General features: G+C 40.3%; 1 protein-coding gene across 6 annotated transcripts in view; it reads right to left on the reverse strand.

The window, feature by feature from the left end:
- Positions 1-23,697, reverse strand: part of INVS (inversin) — a 158,447-nt gene that overhangs the window by 102,681 nt on the left and 32,069 nt on the right. The gene's annotated exons all lie outside the window — the stretch shown is intronic.

Consider the following 23,697-nt stretch of genomic DNA (forward strand, 5'->3'; position numbering starts at 1 on the left):
TTCAGAATTTCTGGTTTGTGAGATTCAAAAGCTTGGTGTTTTAATGTATGATCACTTGAAAAGTCAAAGAGATTTCTTTGAGCTGAGATACGTAAGATTGGAATGTGTCAACTGTTAGCAAGAATGGGTTTCAAATTCAACAGGTATCAGAAGATTTACACTCAACTCCAAGAAAATATTCACCAAAATGGGAATAAAATCCAGATAAACGAGGTAATATTTAGTCTTTAAAAGTGTTTGGACCACTTTCATTTTTTTTCCTGTCAGAGATCGGATCACTCCCTTTTCAGTATGGCATCTCCGCAGACAAAATTTCTTCATTAATCCACAATTTTTTCCTTTGAATCTGGTATATTTGTATTCCTACCTTGATGTGTTAGACTTAGTGCAGACAATTTCCCAAATATGTCCTGCAGATAAGATAATATAGTAAAAAAGTCCACATTACACATGTAATGTGAATAATCTTGTTTTTCCAAGGAGGAAAACTCCAATTAAGTCACAAAATTCAAAGAGGTTTTGTAACATCCACATGACAAACCACCTGAATTCACAGTGAAATAAATTGAGTGTGATCAGAGCCCATTCCTTTGTCCAATATATGAGAACAACTTGCGTTTACTGCGTAACAATTCTAATCATGTTGAGATCTTCATTTACTTCAGGTCATGCAATATGTTCAAACTGCTGCTGGTGCCACTTTCTTTACTTGAGCTGTCACCCCACTGTTTTTTCCAAATATGTGTTCTGCCCCATCAGTGGTTCATAGCCCCGCATATATGATCTAGATAAGACCTTCATCCACTATGAATATATCAAAGGATCTTAAGTACTTCATCACCACTGGTTTGATTTGGGATTTCTTTGCAAAATAAAAGTTCTTCAGCTATTGCATCTGATTTGACAAATCTCACATAACACAGAATGTGAGTCAAGCTGTCTATGTCAATGGATTCTTCAAGATGCAGAGAACAATATTGAGTCTTCCTAACTTGCTCTATCAATAACTTGTGGATGTTTTCTGCAAGGTCATCAATACATCGATGGATGATATTTGAGATAGAACTGGTTTTCAGTGCCATGGTTGCTTGTTTCCCCAATCATAGTTGTACTATTAGATATTTCTGCCAGAAGTAGTGAGGTCTTTCCAATGGTGTGTGCTTATTTGCATTTTGCAAGGCCACAATATAAAATGACTCTTGTTTATGAATTCTGGGTGATCAGTTTCCAAATCTCTCTTACTTTTCAGTTTAACTTTATTGAAACCATCTTCAGCCAAATGTGTGTTACATGTATACTTAACAGTTGACAAAAACTGTTCTACTATAAAGATAAGACACACCTGTCTCCCTTAGCCCTGCTTCCAGTTTCTGGAAATACTCCTTGTAGTGCTGCCAGCACTGGGAACTTCTCTTTGCCCTCTCTTCTAAAAGAAGGCTTTCAGCAGAGAGACTTCCTACTTAATGTTTCCCCCAGCAAGAAGTCTGTCTGCTGAAGGCCACCTGCAGGAGCAGAAGGCACAGAAAGGCTTTCAGCTCCATCAGCAGCTGCTATAGCAAAAAGCATAGACCCAATAGATAAAACGCAAGTGATTTTTCAACCTAGGTTAGTAAGTTTTTCTTTAGGAAAAGACAAAGTCTTACCCACTAAATGTTTTCCCCACAAATACTGATGGTTCTCCCATGACCATGGTTCACAGTTTGGGACGCAATGCTCTGGACAGTGTGCATTCAGTGTTCAGGCAGAGGAAGTAGTTTTGAGGGTCTGTTTCCAAGGAACACGCAGAGAGACACAGGCCCAACAGCACCAACATCTCTGGCAGTTTAGCCTTCCTAAGCTTGGTGAGTCTCAGGAAAACAGACAAATATAGAGTGTTTTATTGTTTCTCCTATGCTTTGCTGTGTCCCTTTGTTAAACAATACTTTATTTTGAAAAGGGTATCTGGCCCCTATATTAACAACAGCTCCCGGTTTCCAAAAGAAAGACTTGCAAGTGCCAAGCCCATTCAGACTTGCTGAGCAATTATGGTTGGTACGCAGGCTGATGTAGCTTTAGACCTGGGCTAAGAACAGGAGAAACTAGAAATATGGCAGTGTAAACAGTTAACCGATGAGCCTGGGCTCATTGGTTAATATCATGATTACACACAGCCACACACACCCCCGCTCTGGTCCATGCTGCTGCCTCTAATACGGAGGCAGCAGCGGGGGGGCGGGGGAGGGGCATGGAGGTGGTTCCACTTGAAAGCCAGCTCTCCATGCACACTGGTTCCCGTGGAGCTGCCTCCCCCCATGTGTAAATGTGTACCCACTGAAAATTTCAGCAGGTACATGTTTATCAAAAGAGATATATTTTAACATCGCTAGGGGAAATGTAGTATTTATCCCGAGGATAGGGGTCAGCAAGAGATCTAAGGCTTGAGGGGGTGAACTTGGAGACCAGGGAAGGGCCAAAGGCACAGCTAGTCTTACAACTGTGAAAGAAAAGAGCTAGGAAACCAGAGGATTCTAGATGACACAATAGTTTATTAATATATTTATTGTGATGTTAAAAAATGTATGCATAATTAAAAATAAATATTATTTGTTACTAAATAGCCTAACCACAATCTTTTTTACTGCTCTTTTACAAAAACAGAAAGACTTTTAAGAGTTTAATAACTCCTTTTGCTTTGGAGGAATATAATGAAATTCATTATTTTACTTTTTCGTTAATAGAACATTCTGAAATATGCTAGATTTCAGTTAAAACAAGGCCTTTTTTAAAAAAAATAATCACGGCATGGGTATAATCTTTATCATTTCAGTCAAATGTAAATTTCAATATTATTCATTTCTTCTCCTACTTTTAAATTTTATAATTTTAATTCTGTGAAGTATCTTGGGATTTGTGGTAGTAAAAAAATCCACATTGATCACATTTCCCCAAAAGGGTTCTCTCGTCCAAGGCTCCTGTTGTCCACAGTATTCTTGAGAAGACTGAAAAAATTCCAAGGCAAACTAAATCTCTGGAGTGATATTTAATCTTAAAGATTTACATACTAATTTTTTAACCATAGCACTTCAAAACATAATAAATATGCATATTGGGTTACAACTGAGATTCAACAATTGCTTATGATACTGTAAATTGTGCATATTTATTGTACAAACCTGTAGATTAATCAATACAAATTTTTTTATCAGTGTAGTGAAAATGAGATGAGGCAATATTAAATGATTTGTGTGAATGGGCTCCCTGATCGTAGATAATTGATATATTCTTTTTTGTTAATTTCACATTACAATAGCAACTGTTCCAAGAGGTTAGTATAGAGTAGCCTATGCTAAAAGAGTTGTTTTAAAACAGCTATTAATTATCAGGCTCACTATTAGGTTTTTTCTAGGAGAATCTGAATTCTTTTATTCTTACCGCTCCACTGCTCTGCAAGGCACACATTCATACTAGGGATGTAAAAGGTTGGGTAACCAGTTCTGGTTAACTGGTAGTGGCTAGAGCTGCGGTAGCAGCACCTAGGCGCCCCGCTCCCAGGGAGGACCCGCTGTGAGCTCTGCAGTATAAAGCATGAGCCTGCAGGGCATGTAACTGTGTAACTGCTAAGATTTTTAGTGGTTACATGGTTACCTTTTTAAATGACTTTTAAAATCTTCAATTATATGTCCAGCCTTTACATATTACCATGTAATCTGAAAGACCATCTTCATATGCTGAGATCAGTATTCAGTAAAAACTGCTTTATCCAGCAATTTCATTCACTAGAAAATTCTAGAGACTGGCATTTTTTTATCTCAGAAAGTCTGGTTGGCATGGGGCCAGCAGGCTCCCTACCTTGTTCTGTGTGGCTCTCTGGACATAGGAATATGTCCCTGATGCTCCCAGGTGGAGCTCTGCTTCACTATGAGTACTGGCTGCATAGTTCCCATTGGCCGGGAACTGCAGCAAGTGGAAGCTGTGGGGGCTGGCCTGTGAGTGGAGGCAATATGCAGAGGCCCCTAGTCGTGCCTTCGCAAAGTCCCTGCTTACAATGAGCCGCACAAGGTGAGGGTCATCCATACCCAGCAGTCTGAAACCTCTCTCATGCCACACTTCCCAATCCTGAGCCCCCTCTTACACGCCAAACTCCTCATCCCTGGCCCCTCTCCCTCCCGCATTTATTCCAGCTAAATATGAGTTAGCCAGAAAACGTGATTAAACAGCACCCGTCATTCCAGATAAAAACTTTTACTGCAGCTAATCCTGCTCTGCTTTTGAACTCTGGAATTGTAACAATGTTTAGATGTTTACATCCAAAAAGCAAGATAAATTTCTTAGGAAGGAAATAGATTGTACATCTCTTTTAACTGAGATTTTTCTTTTGCATTTTTTCTGACTGTATCCTCTTTGTAGAAGAAGCATGCTGCCAATTCATCAGTCATAACTAAGAATGACAGAGAGCAAATGGGAGATTTTGCTCCCCACCAGTCTCTTATCAGTTTCAGCTGCTGTTTAGGAAGCAAGATAAATGTTTCAAAAATAGAAGTCACCACCAGTATCCTCTCTCCTTCTTTTGTACATTTTGATACATCATTACATTTAAAATATTTTGGAACAGTAATTACAAAAGCACCTAAGCTGATGTTAAAACTTGAATTCTGAAGTTTATATTAACAGCTAATTGATAGCGGAGGACAGTTCTTCAGAATAAAGCAGATACAAAAATATTATCAAAACTAAAAACAAGAATGCTTTAGAGCAGAAGATTAATTAATTCTGTTGTTCGCAAGCATTAGATTCAAGTCTATTTCTAGGGGTAAACTGTCTGCTGAGTAACATTTTCAATACAACTTACTCAAAGGGGTAGTGGATCCCTAGAGTGAATGCTGAACAAACTCTATGGAGCTTGTTCAAATTAGAGCCATGGTTTGAAACCCAAGAGTATGCAGAAAGCACTGAAAGAATCACCCTTACATTTTTTTTCCTGGTGGGGGGAGAGACTAAATCTTAGGAAAGCCTGAAGCAAGTGACCCTAAATTTGAATCACTAACATCCCATCAAACCCCCATGAGGCAGCAATTTTCAAAGAGTCATGCTTGACAAATCAAATGGATTTTAGATTACTTACAGGAGTCATCTTTGAAACTGGAAGCATTTCCCAAACTTAACTATTGTGGCAGTTGATACTCTCTGATAATACCATACGACTAATAGCTTTAATATAAACAATGGCTTTCTTAACCAGGCTAAGTCAGTTCATTGCAACATCTAGGTAAATTTTTTTAATGCTTACAAAAATCAGATTGAAATCAGAATTTCATTCCAAAGTCTGAACTGGCTGATGCATATTATGTACAGCAGTGCTTATTTCCATGTACAATTTATTTCATTTTGATCTGAAAACCTTGTAAAGTATAAAAATGACCTGTGTATCACAGCATTAACATAAAACCTTACTATTTAAACTGTCTTTTCAATAGTTAAAATTAACCCTGTTACAAAGATTCCTTGTTCCTGTTCAGTAATATCTAAAAAAAGTACTAAAAAGGTACACCAAACAAGCAATTTTAGTAAACTTAATGCTAGAAGTGAATATTCATGTATGAGACTGCAAAGAAAGTACTAAAGTAAAAAGAAATTCCAGTGTCTCCATTACATACTGCAAAAATGTCAACAGACTGCACAGACACATCCATTTTTTCTGGGAAGTTCCCTTAAATGTTTGTAAGATATAACTGATACACTGGGGGATAATCAGAAACTGCAGATTAAAAGCCTTATCTTAGCTCTCAGTGCTATAGGCACTGTTAATTCATGCAGCCGTGTTCTATGCTATGTTCTAAATGTCCTGAAATACTAACTCCCGAAAAACTGTTATTTCCCTTTTCTCTGTTTCCCCAAGGGTGTGTCTAAACTACATGGCTCTGTCGACGGAGCCATGTAGATTAGGCTGATCGGCAGAAGGAAATGAAGCCGCGATTTAAATAATTGCGGCTTCATTTAAATTTAAATGGCTGCCGCGCTCTTCCGATCAGCTGATGATCACCTATTTGTCAGCAGATCGGGGCAGTCTGGACGTGCCGCTATCAACAACGAAGACTTTGTCGACCGGCGCAGGTAAACCTCATTTCACGAGGCATATCTGCACCGGTCGACAAAGGCTTCCTTGTCGACAGCGGCGCGTCCAGACTGCCCCGATCTGCCGACCAACAGCTGATCATCAGCTGGTCGGCAGAACGCGGCAGCCATTTAAATTTCAATGAAGCCGTGGTTATTTAAATCCATCGACGGAGCCATGTAGTTTAGACACACCCCAAGTGTCTAGGAGTTCATGAGAGTTAAATCTGATTTGCATCTGTGCACACAGAAAAATTGTTATATAAAGTTTAAGGATACTGTTAATAAAAAGTGAAATAAATTTATTTTCTGACGGAATAATAATAAAATAATAATAATAATAATAATAATGAATGTCTTTACACTATTAAAATAATTAAGCTAATTAGTGGAAGTATTAAAGAAAATCTTCAAAATTGCATTTGGCGTTGCACTACAGCAATAGTCCACGGAGGTTCAGCACAGCAATAAAACTCCAAGTCCTGTATTTTCATTCCTCATTGATAAAGGTGATGTCATGCTCCTCATCTGCTGTCTGGCTAATTTAAATATCTGATATATTGCTAATCCACTCAACTCAACCGTGGCTGCAGCATCACTAATCTTGACATTGTATCTAAATCTTACAAAGTACCCTTTTAGCAACTCCACTAGAAGCATTTTTATACTAAGTTAAAACTCTCAGTCCAAAGAGAGAGGCTCAAATAGCTGAATAGCCGTTTTATTTGCCAGTTTCCAAATTTAAGATGCTCATCCATCTGGCAAGGCATCTTAGGCAATATATCAGCCAAGAACAACTCTCTATGACTTGAGACTAATTCTGGCCATCAAACATGGCTTGACTGAAAGCAAAGCAGCATCTTTAGCTGCTCTGTAGCTGAACTCGTATAATATTTCTCTCCAATGCCTCTTACAACTTTGGCTTCGATATCCTGGTTTCCATAGGAATAGACAGCAATCAAGTGGCATATGGTCAAAGGATACAAGAGAGGAAAACTGACCAAAACTGTAAAGGAAAAAAGTGCCCTATGTGTCTTCAGCACTGGAGTCTATTTATTCACAACCACAATTACTGTATGGTTTTCTGCATAGTGGTATAAACAGCTCAAAAGTCTGTTGTCTAAATATATCAAGAAAAACTGTTTCCTTCTAAAACACTGCAAGGACAAGAATGCAATTAGCATTCCAGTTTCTAGTTGATCTCTTCTACTGATATTCATTTCTTTTCCTACACTGTTATTTAAAGCCACTAAGACAGAAGTTCCCAAAATATCTTATCTCTCTCAAGAATAGAAAAGAACGGTGAAAGAGAACCCATTCATATTCTTAGAATCTTCCCTCTGCTTTATGCAGAATGAAGACTAAGTTATTCCAAATAATATTTTGGTGATCAGAGATTTATCACACAGCACTTAATCAATGAAAAAAACAACCACCCTAAAATCAGAAAGTAAAATGGTCCTTGAATTATTTTATCTTAAATATTCCAAGTATGACAGGATTAAAATTAGAAAACTATTTCCCTGAAATAGAAGAGTCTTTATTTTAAAAGTACAGTGTAAGTATTTCTTTGCATTCACAGCTTTTTTTACACATCTACTAGCCATAGCATTTTAGTGGATGTTTGTAAATATGTGATGTTTACTTCTGAATTTTACCAGATAACTATTGTGCTATATATAATTGCTTTCATTATAGCATGAGAAGGAAGGACGGAAAGAATTGCTTCAAAGAATTCAATACCCAAGTGAAAATGTGAAACAGGTTAAGATCCCTTATGTTTCTATTAAATCACACTTCAATATTCCCTGAGGGCGGGGTGGAGGGTAGAGAGGGAAACATTAAAGTTATCTGATGAATTCAGACATTGTTCTTCAAATAAAATCATTTAAGGACACATTTTTAATTTGTTCATCAGCTCTGCAGACTTGTTTTTAATAAAACAAGGCAAAGACCAGCCTGTCTTTATATAATCATACTAGGGGGGCTCTGTTCCCTGCTTGCTACGCTCACCAACCTCCCTCTCTCCTGGGGTAGGCAGCTCGGTCTCTGCCCCTGGCCACCCGGGGAGGGCCAGGTTGAGGCTGCAGGATGGCAGCTCCGGCCTGCGCCTTCTTCCTGGCTGGAGCCGCACCAGCTCCAGCTCTCCACTTCCTCTACCTGACTGTCAGGCTGAGGCCACGTCAGCCCTGGCTTTCTCCACCCTCCAGCTGCTGGGGAGGGTCAGCCCCAGCTCTCTTCCCCTGGCTGCTGGGGAGAGCTGGGCAGAAGCAGCTCCAGCTCTCCCCCCGACCACCAAAGAAGGTCAGGCTGAGGCCACGCCAGTCCCAGGTCTTCCCCTGGCCTCCAGTGAGGGCCGGGCCGCAGCAACCCTAGCTCCGGCTCTCCCCTCAACTATCGGGGAGGGCTGAGCTACAGAAGTTTTTCCTAATGTCCAATCTAAACCTCCCCTTGCTGCAATTTAATCTCACTGCTGCTTCTTCTATTATAAGAGATTAATGAGAATATTTTTCTCCTTCTCCCTTCTAACACCCTTTCAGGTACTTGAAAGCTATTATGTCCTTGCTGTCTTCTCTTTTCCAAACTAAACAAACCCATTTTTTCAGTCTTTCCTCGTCATAGGTCCTTTTTTTCTAGACCTTTAATTGATTTTGTTGCTCTTCTTTGGACCTTCTCCAATTTCTCCACATCTTTCCTGAAATGTGGTGCCCAGAACTGGACACAATACTCCAATCAAGGCCTAACCAGCACAGAGTAGAGCAGAAGACTGACTTCTCCTATCCTGCTTACAACACTCCTGGTAATGCATCTGTCAGGCCTGTTCCCCACTATGGAATCCCGAGTGCAGAAAGCAGGGGCCCACAAAAGACCTTAAATTCCTTGCTTCTCTATAGGCTCTGTTTACAAAAACACACACACACTCCTAAAACTCCCCCGAGTCACAGAGGCACTAGCTCTGGAAAATAGGCTGCCACCATCAAGTGATTTAAACCCTGAAAAACCAGGAAGGAACACTTGAATTCCTTCCCCGGGGATAGCCCAAGCTCTTTTGCCACAAGAGAGTTTGAAAAAAAAGAAACAAAAAGCACAGAAAACAAACTGCATCTCCGATAGCTGACCTCTTAGGCTAGGCAGACACACACACACTGACCTCCTGTTACATTCCGGGACACAAGAATCAAATCATCGCCTTAAAAAAGGTGATTTTATTAACAAAACAAAAAGATGTACTTAATTAAACATACTTGATTGCTAGGTGTTACAGAGCAACTAAGAATAATGAATTAAAACACAGAACATAGTATCTCTGGGTACAGCTTAAATAGTGAAGGAGCAGAGGGAAGAGCACATGAATTTTATACAGAGAAGCTTAACCAAACAACCAAAACAAAGAAAAATACCCTGATAGTGACTAAATACACATTTTTCTTTATTTACTCACAATCCCTTCATGGTCCAGTCCACTTCCATGCCCCAAATTCTGTGGAGGCATGGTAGTTCTGATTACTTCATTTGTGCCCTCCAGCCTTTAACTTAGAACTCACCCACAAAGAAGTAGGCAAGGTATTTATATATAATTCAAATTTCAGCACTGTATCCCATTGGTTTTTTTGGCCCCCTGCCAACACCCTTGCTAGCTACCTGAGTTTAACCCTTTAGTCACCGGGTGCTTGCTAGCACATCTCCTATTCATCACAGCATCCCAGAATGCTTTTTTGCTTTTTTCCCCCCAAAAGTGTTACACTGTTGACTCAAATTTATCTTGTGTCCACTAAGACCTCTAGATCCCTTTCTGCAGTACCATCTATCCCAGTTTTATTTCTGAAGTATTAGGGGGAAACAAAACAAGCTGTGATGATTATTAAGAAGCAATCACCAGAACACAGAATCCCTTAACATATGTTCAGAAATAGTTTCAATCTATGAATTTATGTTTTTAAAAAGGAGTGGAACCATTATGACATTCAGATTTTGAGTATATACTATTGTTCTCTATTTTACACATAGATTCTTTATGTACACATGTACACACAAATTTGATTTAAAACCTTTTAATGCACCATAACATATGTGTGAATATCCCGCACCACACAAAAAAAAGTCTGAATTATTGTAACCGGTCCAATTGAAGGATATTCTAGCTTTTAAATCCTCATTTGGAATTCTTACTCTGCAAGCAGTCCTATTGAGATTACTACCCAATACAAGTAAGGGTGGCAAGAGCATGTATTACTATTTTGGGCTTTCTTTTTAAATTATTTTGGGGCTACTAAGGTACTACCCAATGAAAGTAAAGATGGCAGAATGGAATGCTTAGAAATGCCTCTCTGAGAGGTCTTGGACTCAGCATGTAATGACACAATGGACTGTGGATCTGACACTGCTTGTAAAATGAGGCCACTTCATAAGCAGAACTGGTTTTATACAATTTCTTTTATTTTCTTTAAAGTGTTTATGATGATTCACCTGGAGGATGAGGGGAGGGTTTGACAGGAATATACAGGGCAGCCCACATTGTGATTTACATATGGCAACAATTATTGACCAACTTGAGGTTCAGTTATACACATCAAACCACTTTGTAGATATATACACTAGAGGGGTTTTCAACTGAAATCAGGTCAGAAAACCCTTATGTATTGGGGAAAATTAAACTAAGTCTAAATAAGTTATCTAATGCCTTATGACTTCTAAAGATCACTGGGCTTCTTACCTCTTAAATTATTGAGAACAGGAAGTTGAAAATATGTTTACTTGAAGTCTTTCAAATTATGTTTTACATTATCAAGATAGAGAAGGAAATGGTTATTTTAGGATGCATGAATATATTATTTCATTTGTAAGGTTACCCCTCAAGTCTCTACAAGTGCTGTTGATGTTTTCAGATTTTTATTACAAAATTTCATATCAAATCTGATGGTCACTTTCAGTCACTTTTAATCACATGTAAAAAAATGGCTTCTTCAAAGTTTCAAAAAAAAAATTAGTATTGAATTAATTTCAAAACTGACAAACTGATTACAATTAGAAAAGAACCAGGTGTTCATTATTCTGAAAAGGTAGATTAATCTAAGTGAATTTTATAATCTAAGACACAATAACATGAGCTGCCAGTTTCCTGGAATCAACAAAATTTACTTACATAATTTATTTAAAGATCAAGTTTGCCTCAAGTATAATTCACCTAACTCTCTTCAATCACCAATTTAACCAACTGTTTACAGACAGATCGAGAGACAAAAGACAAATTAGTGCTCCTAGACTTTGTGTCACAGCCTTAAAAACTGAATTTATTTTTCAAATACCCTTTATAGCCATAGCTGTACAAGCTAAAGACATCCTATCTGGTTTAGTATTGATTCAAATGACAAACCTGAGCATCGGATTAAGAAAGTGTCAGACATCCTATAGAAGATTCCTTGACAATATAGAAGAAAGCTGTCCTATTTCAAAATGATTTATTATTGTTATAGTGTTTACTGAAACATTTATAGAACCATTGTATAACATGGTAATTTATTTGAAATTGCAATTATAATACCAACAACTAATGATAAGCAGTAAAAACACAAAACCATTCTGTCTTATTAACCAAATACTGAATACTGGTCATCACATTTCGAAACAATAGAAACTGAATAGTTTATGTTGCAGCTGTAGTCTTTGTTTTTCATTATCAAAGGGGACACTCAGGCATACACAGAAGGGGTTTCTAAATCCCCCAAACTGTACCTTTTCTTATACCACCAAAAGCAAACAGCAAGTTCAGCTCTGGAGAGCTAAGAATGGTATTTCCAAAAATACAAACAAACTGAGATACTTTTATCTCTAGAGCCATAATATAATATAGACTGAAGATGTGAAAACCCTGGGGGCAGGGTTGAGCACATCTCTGGTATACCAAAGGAAACTACAGAGCTAAACATGCTAAGGGAGCAGTAAAAGGGTGCAACAATATGAAATCTATTGAGATGAGCAATTATTCTATCCAAGTACAGCACTGTGTTCCAAGAGCAGACGTAGGCAAAATATGGCCTGTGGCTCAGATTTGGCCCGCCAAGCCATTGGATCCGGTCTGCAGGATGCTGCGGTGAACCCCAAGAAGGCTACCTGCTTGCCTCACTCCACCATCAGGCTGCTCAGAAAAGCAGTTGTTGGGCTGTTTCTCTTTAAAAACTCGAGCCAAGAGGAGAAGGGGGAACAGGCGCTGCTCCTGCCCCCAGCACAGAAACCAGCCAATAGGAGCTGCCTGTTTGAATAACAGGCAGCACACGAAGCACCATGCCCCACCTCCCCTCTGGCTCATAGTTATTCGCACACGCATATGGCCCTGCAGCCTGTGCGGGGGCAGGGCGGGCTCCCTGCTTGCCTGCGAAATATGCTGGGCTGCTGGTCAGGAGTCACTCAGGTAAGTCACCTGCCCAGAGCCTACCTCTGCTCCTCCAGCCCCTCCCTTCCTTAACCTTCTGCCCCCCCACTCTTGCCCCCCTACTCCACATACCCAACCCTCTGCCCCCCTACTGCATCCATATTTGCAAGAGCTCTCAGTGGTCAGAAACCTGCAGCCCCTTATTTGTCCACTCAGCTACTTCTCTGAATTAAAGTTACTTTAAATCATCTAATGAGTAGTTGGGCTACTCCAGTACCCCAGGTCACAACAGCCTCCTTCACCCAAACTCCCTCCCAGACTCCTCTCCCTCCTGCACCCCAAATCCCTTACCTCAAGCTCCCATCTGCACCCAACCTCAATGCCAGACCCCACCCCTTGACTACTCTGCAAAATCTTGAAGTGCCCCCTCCCCATCAAAAATGATTGCCCACCCCTGTCCAAGAGCATCACACTTTTAGGGTAAAACTAACTCTCAAAGCCAAATATAGCTACAGAATTGCTAAAAATATTAGAATAAAATTGGCACAATGACTGAGCTGAGTATGAAAATGAAGCCTGGGATATTTAAATCCCGGGATCATTTGACATTCCGAAGTGCTTGATTTGCATCCCTCTGTCGGCAGAGGGATGCAGTCTAGAAGTAGCCTTGGTGTGCAGCTTCTACCACCAATGAATAAGGTACAGGGTGGGTAAAAAGAAATTCAGAGCCATAATATTTTTGTCAGCTCTTACAAGTAGGTATTGCTGTTGCAGGAATTTGCCAAATCGTGTTTGCCAGCTCCATGACTGCAGGATTCATGGGTTCTATTTTAGAAGATGTCACAGAATGCCCATCCACAAGTGTTGGTTTTCGGTGACCCTTTGGGAGGGGGATGTTCAACTTGTGATGGGTTAGAGTGGTCCCCTTCTAGGGCTTGCTGACACTGGGGAAATAGGGACTGAGATAGCAGGGAATGTTGCAGTACACTATGGTATTTCCAAGTGTAGTGGTATCTGTGTTGAGACTGCCAGGGGCTCCAGTATTGTCACTGCACTATGGCATGCGGGCGGCATCCAGGGATTACTGTTCCATGGTGGCCTGCTTCTATGCCTGAAATGTGGTGGCTGGGTTCTGGCAGAGTAGATAGAGTGGTAGGTGGGGAAGAATTATTTGGAGAGAAAACCACATCCACATGCTCTTCGGAGTCATGGAATATATTTCCGGTGACAAAACTGGTTGTGGTGCCAAAGTACCAGAACGGTCGGTACCAAGGAAGGGTGAATTAAAAGTGAAGGAAACCAAGAGGTCCCTACGTTGCATATATTGCTGTGCTAGTGTTGACACTGCTGTGGCTGGCTGCACCAATGCTATCTGCGGTGCCAGATGATGTCTCTGTACCTATTGGCCAGATGATGTGGTTGGTGCTGCTGTGGTGTCAGTATCAGTGCCCAATGACAAAGCTGATGGTGGTGCTGGCAAAATGATCTCAGTGCCAGACGGTGCCATGGCAGCAGAGGCAGGCAACTTAAAGCCTGAGGTCTTAGAGCTGGGTTTTGAACTACCCGCTTTGATCGCGATGCCAGCGGTGCCAGAGATGCCCGGTGCCGCCATGTCTCTCGGCACCGAACATGTTGGTGAGGACCATTTTGGTGCCAAAGCCCCCTGTGAAGATGCTCGCTTTTTCAAGGACTTTTTGTCTCTCTGTGTTTGTGGCTTTTCAAGCTGCTGGTCTTGAGGAAAGTGAGTTTGAGTTGCAAGTCTCTGTCTTGTTGAGCTTTGGATGTTAACTTCGTACAATGGGGGCATTTTTGAGAAAGGGAGGCTTCACTGAGGCAGTGGACACATTGTGCATGTCTGTCAGACACTGGTATGTGGTCTTTGCATGAGGAACAGTGCTTAAAGCCTGGTGAGCAGGGCATGGCGCCAGCTAAGGGAAGGGAAGAGAAGGGATTAACTAAGGAATCTAACTAAGGGAAGGGATTAAGTAGGAGAAAAAATAATCTTTTCTTTCTTTTTTCTTAAACTATAAACTGTGAACTGCTAACTAACTAACTAACTGGGGAATAAAAGCAGGTTGAAAAGGGAATGACTTATCTAACACTCAGGATGAGGTAAGGAACACTGCTGAGCTCCGTCTGTGGTCAGAGGCGGTAGAGAAGGAATTGGGCTTTACAAACTAGGAGCATACAGTTGCGTGGCCCCAGGGACACTGCTCTGAAAACTCCCTTCGAAGGTGCTGCAGCGGTGCACTGACCTGAGGTGAAGCACCCACGGGAACATTTCTCAAAGAAGAACTAACACTTTTTTAAAGCAATATTGAATTTGTTTGACAAGATCAGCTTGAATGATTATTGATAAGGGCTAAGTCTGCACTGAAAAAACACACAAGTGCAGCAAGTTACAGCACCTCAAAGCAGCAGTTCCCAACCTTTTTTATATTACAGACTGGCAAGCCCATTCACAAACTTTTGGCAGATCAGCAGCATTTTATTTGCATGTTTGCATATTCATTATGCAAATGATGAATATGCAAACATGCAAATAAAACGTTACTGGTCCACCAAAAAGCCCCAGCTCCCAGAGCCACCGCCAACAGCCAATTTGAGCTGCAGCAGCCACCCACCACATGGCGCTCCATGCCCTGGTCCCACTTTCAGTTAAAAGCGCTGGTGCAGCTGCACTTTTAAGTGTAGACAAAGCCATAGAGAACAAAATACAAGAGATTATCGAAAGTAACAGTTGCCAAGGAAGGATGTGCCTATTTAAGTGGGCACCTGGCAACAGAGATTGTATAAAAGGAAAAGTAGTGGTATTCTCACAAGGGTTGTCTACAAATTAAGCTCTATCTAGTTGGTACCCCCAAAATGAGCTAGTGCTATTAGTAGATTATACAGATGTTTAAAATGTATGAGACTCTGGGTTAAACTCAGGGAAAGTGGTTTTCTGCATGCTATATGCACCTGCAAGCAATGCCTTTGCAGCTCCCAGGCTGCAAGGATGGTGCTGGGGGTCGGGGACAGAGAATCCTCTCACAGTACGATGTGCCAGATCCAAATGTTTGGCAGGCCAGATCCAGGTGCGGGATTTATTTTACCCACTCCTGCTCCTGACTGAATCTAGGGCAGTGGTGAGCAGTTCGGAGCCTGCATGCAGCCCATCAGGGTAATCTGGTTGTTAGTCAAGACGTTTTACTGATGTACACCACCCACAGCCCTCCTCCTTCCCCTCCCCCCGCAGCTCCTAGAGGCCGCAGTTTGCTGTTCCCAGCCACAGTTTGCTCACCACTGCTCTACTGCACATAAAACCTCTTTTTGCACAAGACTTCCTTTAATAAAAGCAGAAGATGTTTCTTATGGCTTCAAAAATGAAAATAAAAACTCTCCCACCAAGAAATGGTCTGAATTTAGATGTGACATCAGAAAGTTAGTTGAATGTCCTTTTATGTGATTCCCAACTAGTCGACTAGCCGATAAGTATTTGTATATCAGACAGGTCGAGTAGTGACTTATATCCCTACTTCTAATGTGCACAGATGAACCTAGAAACTTAGTTCCAATTAGTTCAGATTTGAGTGAATCTAAACTAGTGCTAAGGTTGTAAGCTGAGAGGTTGGGGGAAATAGTGGAGTTATCAATGGTTATTCAGAAATGAGGATATACAACTGGAGTAAGAAATGTTAAGAAGTTCAATTTTGTAAAGAGTAGGCTTGAAATGGCAGTGAAATTTTCAAAAGAAAATGTTTGGAAAAGCAAGAATGAACAGGGGAATATACCACAGGTATATGTTAACATGAAAATGGTAGCTGAAACAACATCAGTAGACTTCAATGGGATCAAAACAGATCCTCTGTCACTTTAGTCACTGAAGAGGGATGCCAGATACTTGCTTTGAGAATGCTGCTTCTACAACTCTCACACTACATCCTGACCAATTATTTCATTACTGAAATTAAGATCTGCTTTCAGAACACTTCCTGCAAACCACCAGTATGCCTCATGTGAGTTGTTTAATGGCTATTGTCATTAACTGGTGTAGCACAGAGAGTTGCTGCATCAGTATTCACTACCACCAGAGTTTTGAATGGCAAAGCAGCAGCAAAATTGTGGCTCCAGAGAGCACTGCCACAAGACTATGAAGCCACAATGAAATGGAAAATGTTCATTTCTCCACCTTTAGTTACAAAAGATTTTAAAATGGAAAAATATAAAATACTGAAAAAACCACTAAAATTAAACAAAACCATCATTTTTCCCACAATGTTGAATGTTTGGATTGTTTATTCTTCAGATCTACTGGATCTGCATTGCTCAAATGTGTTTTTACACCCCCTAACTTTGGGATCTAATAACAATCAGTGTTCACGAAAGAGCCTAAAGAACAGTGGAAAGCAATACATAGGCAAGGAGATAAAATTCACATTCTGATTTGCAAAAGCAATTGTGAAGACATGAGTTGATGTACATGATTGACGATCATTTTTGTTTTAAAAGGCTCTTATTCCAAGGCCAACAGCAGTCAACGCTTCTCAGCACTTTGCAACAAGTAGTCAGTTATAGATACAGGCAGTCCCCGGGTTACGTACAAGATAGGGACTGTAGGTTTGTTCTTAAGTTGAATCTGTATGTAAGTCGGAACTGGTGTCCAGATTCAGCCGCTGCTGAAACTGACCGCCAGTTCTGACTTACATACAGAATCAACTTCAGAACCCCAGGCGTCCCCAAGTCAGCTACTGCTGAAACTGATCAGCAGCTGATTCCAGGAAGCCCGGGGCAGAGCAACTCTGCCTCGGGCTTCCTGTAGTCAGCGCTGGTCAGTTTCAGCAGAAGCTGACTTGGGGACGCCTGGGGCAGAGCAGCTGGGGTTCTGCTGGGTTGCTCCAGTAGCACCGCTCCTCGGTGCTACTGGACCAACCCAGCAGCACCCCATCTGCTCTGCCCCAGGCGTCCTGATTCAGCCGCTGCTGAAACTGACCAGCAGCGGCTGAATCAGGACCTGGGGCAGAGCAGCTGGGGTGCTGCCGGGTTGGTCCAGTAGTGCCCAGAGCGGCGCTGCAGGACCAATCGGCAATGCCCCAGCTGCTCTGCCCCAGGGTCCAAAACAAAAGCCTGGTCTGCTGGGGGGGGGGGGGCACACTAGCTGCGCCCCCCCCCCCCCCCCCAGCAGACCAGGGACACGGGGAGCAGAGCCGCAGCGGGGTGCCGCGCCTCTGAGGCTTTGCTCTGGCAAAGTCTCAGAGGCGCGGGACCCCGCCGCGGCTGCGGCTTCAGTCCCGGTGCCTGTGGTCTGCTGGGGACTGTCCCCAGCAGACCACAGGCACCGGGACTGAAGCGGCAGCAGCGGCAGTTCCCCGCACTTCTGAGGCTTTGCTCTGGCAAAGCCTCAGAAGCACGGGAACCCGCCCGGTGCCCCTGGTCTGCTGGAGACAGTCTCCAGCAGACCAGGGGCACCGGAGCAGCTTACGAACGGGGCTTTCTCGCCCCGGAGCTTGCAGGTAGCAATCCGCCACCTCGACCTCCGGGGCGAGAAAGCCCCGTTCGTAAGTGCGGATCCGACATAAGTCGGATCCGTGTAAGTCGGGGACTGCCTGTATACACCGGATCAATTAGGCCCAATATCATAATTCTCAGGAGTCCCATTTTACATACAGAAAAGTATAATCACACTAATATGTCAAGTTCCAACTTGGAAGCAGTTGTATATTTACAAGTAAATGAAGTAAGAGGTGTATATGAGAAAAGCACTGTTTGTATAACTTTATACTTTAAACAGGTGCTCATTTAAAATGTTATTTTATTATACTTACTCTATTGAGGAAAATATTTGCCTCAAAGGCTTGCTTTCTACTGAACATACTATTCATTTATTAGTATAATAATGCCTCATTCATTGAGTTGATATCCTTTGGAACAAAAACATTTTCTTCAAGGAAAGCCAAATAGCAAAGGAATAAAAAGCACAATAATTCAGCTGCCAAGACTGTATACAATATGCAACAGTTAATATATGGTACGTATTCCACTTAGCACAGCATAAAATCTTGAAATGAACGTGTAGTAGGACTACCAAATTTCTACCAAAATAAATATGAATTTAACAAACTAGTTGATTTCTTTATAATTCCTGATAGGGATTTTCCTTTTCGGTAACTATTTACCTTTGCTATGTCAAAATTTTTCACATTTATATCCCACATCAGAGTAATAAAGTTACTTTTATTCAAGACAAAGAACTAGCCTGAATTGGTATTAAACTGCCAACATTGTCTCACAAAAAATATAATTTAAAGTTACATAGATTCATTACAGATAGAGATGTATAATTAAATAAGAAGAGGTTAAAGCATGCATTAGCCTATTCTACTTTTCTATTAGTTTTTTAAAAGCTTTCATATGACTTTCTCTGAGTCTGTGAAAGCTAACCATCCCTCCTTCCTTTCAGTGAGGCTGACATTTGACAGCTTCACATAGCTGACAGGGTTACTCAACAGCCCACCCTCCCTATTCTCAATCCAATTAGACCTCTAATCCTCCAGATGAAAGGCCCAACTACTCACGTTCCTCATGACAACGACAGCTATTGATTATTTGTCACTACAGCTAACACCTTCTCTGTGGAGGCCACTCTGACAGAAGCAAACCTACCAAATTAGACAGCACTTTATCTGCCCTGGAGGCCAAATGGCACAACAAGTAAAGGCTAATAAATGGTATAAAAATGAACAAATCATAACATTATGACAGGTTGATCGTTGCCAGCAGATTCACAGCTCAAGCTTGATGCTCTGTTAGACCTGCTCCTTCTCTTCTCTTCTCCACTCCTGCTCCAACTTTGACTGCATTAAAGGCCAGAACAATTAAGGCATTTGACCAGCAAAGATAAGCCAGATAGAAGTATCATCAAGGGACACAAATGTCAATAACAGACTAAGGTTTGTCAATACAAACATTCCAGAGATGCAAATGCTTATGTCTCTGCTCTCCACTAGGCTGCACTGATTCTCTTCACAAAGAATTCTTCTCAAACTCAACAGAAACTCTGCAGAAATTAACCCCCAAATGTCACACAACAAGATGGGATATGTTATGGCAAGTGCAGGATTTGTAAAATTAAAAACATGATCCTGAAAGCTCCACATAAATCAGAGATAATAACAAAAACTTCAGAAACAAGATTATAAAATTCCTTTCATTTGATAGAGTTACATCAGGGAGGAATTTGTTTCTTGGAATTTTCATTATTATTATTAGAATATGAGCTCTCCTAGATTGTTAGCTAAACAAGGCAGAAATTGTGTTTTCATAAGGGATTGTTCAGCACTCAGCAAATGGGAGATCAGTAGTCTGGCCACTATCCTAATACAAACAGCAATTAAAGAATATCATATGGGTGCTACTTTAAAAAAAATACTTCAGACAGGATCAAGGCTTTATTATGCTGGACAAGACAATATGCATGGGGGAGGAGGGGCTAAAGGAAACAATTCCAAGAGCTGAGAAACTTACCAAAATTGATACATAAGACAACAAGTGAGTGTAACAAACAATATCAAAGAGGCAGAGAGGATGAGGGTAACAGTAATAAGATCATGAGGTTAAATAAATAAGCTCTATACAAAATGTGATGCTCCTAAATCACATTAAAATATTATTTTCTTCTAATAAATAAATAAATAAATTAAATAAATAAAATTAAATAATATTGGTTTTGCATGCCTGCCATTCAATCTACCCATCGTTAGGTAGATCATAAGGCTGACTTCTTATGCCAATAATAGAAGTGTGACTTGAGAAAGGGCTCTTATGCCTTTGAAATTATTTGTAGACCAAAAAAGAAAAAAAAAGTATGTTTAGTAACTACAGTATATGGGTTTTAGTTAATTTTTGGAAAACTGATTATTTAAATGAGAAAATGTTTTTATCATGTTGCTCCCATGTTTGTATGAGGTCTTTGCAAAATCAAAAAGATACAATTTGATATTAATAAAAACTCTAAAGCCCAAGCCAAATACCATTATTAATTCAATAAAAAAAATATTTCAGCATACAGTAGACCTGCATCGTATTTATCCACAAATTGGTTTAGCTTTATTTACTCCACTAAACAGACAGAATGGATAATGTGGGGTTGGGTACAAAGGAACACAGGCACTAGTTAACCTGTTTTATGAAAATATGCTAAGTTGCAAAAATAAAAATTATATCTAAATTGTTCACATTTCTTATATATTATTATCATCTTAAAATTCAACACTATTAAAATAAAAAGTTTGGTATAAGGATTCCTTATAAATTATACTGTATCAAGAGTCAGGGTAGGGTCACACAGATACTATACTAATACGGTTATTAAAAATATGAGCAAGATGGAAAATTTAAATATTTTAGGAAGAAAGTAAAATTGTGTTTAAAATGTACAAACCAAGTATAATTATTAAAAACTGACTAGCAGATGAATGTTGATCTAAATTTGATATGTTTCAGAAATACTGTAACATTTACCATAATTTCGTTCTTCTAATTTAACTCTTATGAACGTTAAAAATATATATCTTCATTTAAATATTGTGCTATTTTCAAAGAGTATTTCAACATTAGAATAGATGGGGGCTCTATAAAATTCACACATCATAAAACTACTTGAATTTAAAGAAACTTCTAGAGACTTCTTAGTCCAACTACATGCACTAAGGAAAATTAACAAAACTATTCTCACACACCTGAAGTCAAGTCGTAGTCACAATACGTAAAATTACGCATGTGTGCACATCTGTCTAGGATTAGGTTTTAAATCAAGATTTAGCTCCACTATTCTACAGAATCACATCGATGTGAATCCTCCTAACATATAAGATGTATGACTGAAGTAGGACTTTATATATTGAGACAATTGCCTTCTGTAGTCATCCTCTGAGCTCTACTCCTAGAAACTTGCATGAACTTTAGTTTATTTCACTAGGGCTAAGACTCATTCAATTTAGGGCAATTCCCTGCACTATATTCACTAATAATATAACCTAAAGGCCTGACTGAATCAGACTACCTGATGCTCTCCCTAAACTTTACTGTTTATGGATTACATTATATACTGAAGAAAATCACCAAGATGTAACAAGGAAGTTTTTATATCCAAACTGCAGTCTCTGAAGAAAGTATTTTAGCATGAGCACTAGAAGCCAACTATGCTCACACAAGCTTACACAAAGGATTGTCTACACCGAACAGCTCAAAGCACAGCTGCGGCAGCACTTTAAACTGAATGCATGGCCATGGCACTAGCTCTCCCAGTGCACTATGTAAATCACCTCAATGAGTGGATTGGTTCATACTGTTGCTTTACAGTGCTGTAGCTTGCTGTGCTCCAGGTGTATGTATGTGTGTGTGGTGGGGTGTTTTTTCACACCCCTGAGCAAGAAATTTACAGTACTGTAAAGTGCCAGCGTAGACTTGGCCAAAGAAAAAACATGACTCCACATAGGTCACATTACCAAAGAGCTAGAGTGAGATGAGAAGAGGCAGCTTTAGGAACTGCAGCACTGCTAACCTCATTATTGGACTTCCTTCATTTATGCAATTCTGCTTAAAAGTCCCAAAAGAATGCTTCAAACAAACGTATAACCAATTTTCCAGTTACTTCACATTAAATTTGGTAATTCAAGACAATGAAATGCTTGTTAGAGGCAGAGGCTGGGAAGCGAGTTCTGCACTCAGAGGAAGATGCTAGTATTACACAATCTCAAGAGGAGAGTTTTATCTGAAAACAAACCATTTGTTGCTGAGGGAAGCTTCCACAGAACCCATAAATACTAGTGAAACAGAAGAGTAGCAGGGGTTGCTGCTGATGTAGAAGACCAAACTGGAAATCTATGGCCAAGAAGATGAAAGGCGATGCAGAGACAGACAACTGACATTTTTCTATAACAGCTAGGTAGCAGAAATTCACATGACTGTACATTTTGTTCACACTGGCCCAAATACAAAGTATACACACCATCTGAAACAGGAGGAACTTAATAGATGCTGCATGTTTCTGAAGGATGTGTCCAAATAAAATGAGTAAAATTTACTTATAATACCTGGAGAAAGTATTTTTTTAACAACAAATACATGCGCTGGCCTTGCAAAGCACTGCTGAAATCAATGTTATATCATAGGACTATTGTGGAACTTGCCCAAAAAACCTTGATATGCATAAGAAGCTGGGCTTACATGAGTTTGTATGTTTCTATTCTGCACCACTGTAACCATTTTGCTATTGCTGACTTTGAGTCCATTCCCCTTCTTCTAGAGCTGGACACCTGGAATGTGACAAATCAGGGCACAGCTTTTTCTGAACCGCTGAATATATCATATAGTTGACTGGTTTTTAAATATCTAGACTATGACTTTCCATCTATTCATGATATAGATTCAGACACAAATATAAAAGTTCAGAGGCCTTTTATTTTTTTAATGACACACAAAACAAATTTCAGTGCTAGGTCCTCTACTTCCAATACTCTATGAGCTGCCTGAGGGGTTATATCCCCAAGAAAGATTCCCTGGGAAAAAAACAAATTTCTCTGAAGAGCTCATATACGGTAGTCTTCCTGTTGCAGCATGTAATACTGAGTTACTTCCTTCATCATGAAATAGAGCAGAACAACCCTATTTTGGCTCTAGAACTGCCTTCATAGCTATTCAATAGGTGAGCCTTAGCAAGATTGACCTCCACTCCTAGGAGAAAATGTTTTCCAGTCTTTGACTTCTCACCTATGTGATGTTTTCCTTATTTTAGTCTGATATAGACTAACTGACCTATTTTTTTTCACTTGCACATTTACAGATTTGCTTATGTGTTCACACTGTATGCTGATCTACCAATTTTAGATAGAAATTTAGGGCATTGACTACATTCTTAAGTCAACCTATCATAAGTTGGTACACTACCCTTCTTACGTTGGTGGTGTGTATCACCAATAAGGGCACTTCCCATTGGGGAGGGAAAGTCAGAGGGGGAGAGAGAAAGAGAGAGAGAAACAGAGAGACTAAGACTGGGCTTTCAGCTCTGTGTAGCGTCCTACTGGGAGCCCAGCTGTCCCCACAGGGGTTCTTGCCTTCTCATTCCCAGCTGGGATGTTTGCAGAGCACAGGGAGGCAGTTGTCCAGGGTTTCTCACCTTCACACTCACAGCCAGAAGTAGATGGGCAGCTGTGTAAGGATCCTTGACTCTTTGTGTCTAGTTGGCTGCTGTGATTTTG

The sequence above is a fragment of the Pelodiscus sinensis genome, chromosome 2, assembly GCF_049634645.1.
Source record: "Pelodiscus sinensis isolate JC-2024 chromosome 2, ASM4963464v1, whole genome shotgun sequence".
NCBI classification, from domain to species: Eukaryota; Metazoa; Chordata; order Testudines; family Trionychidae; genus Pelodiscus; species Pelodiscus sinensis.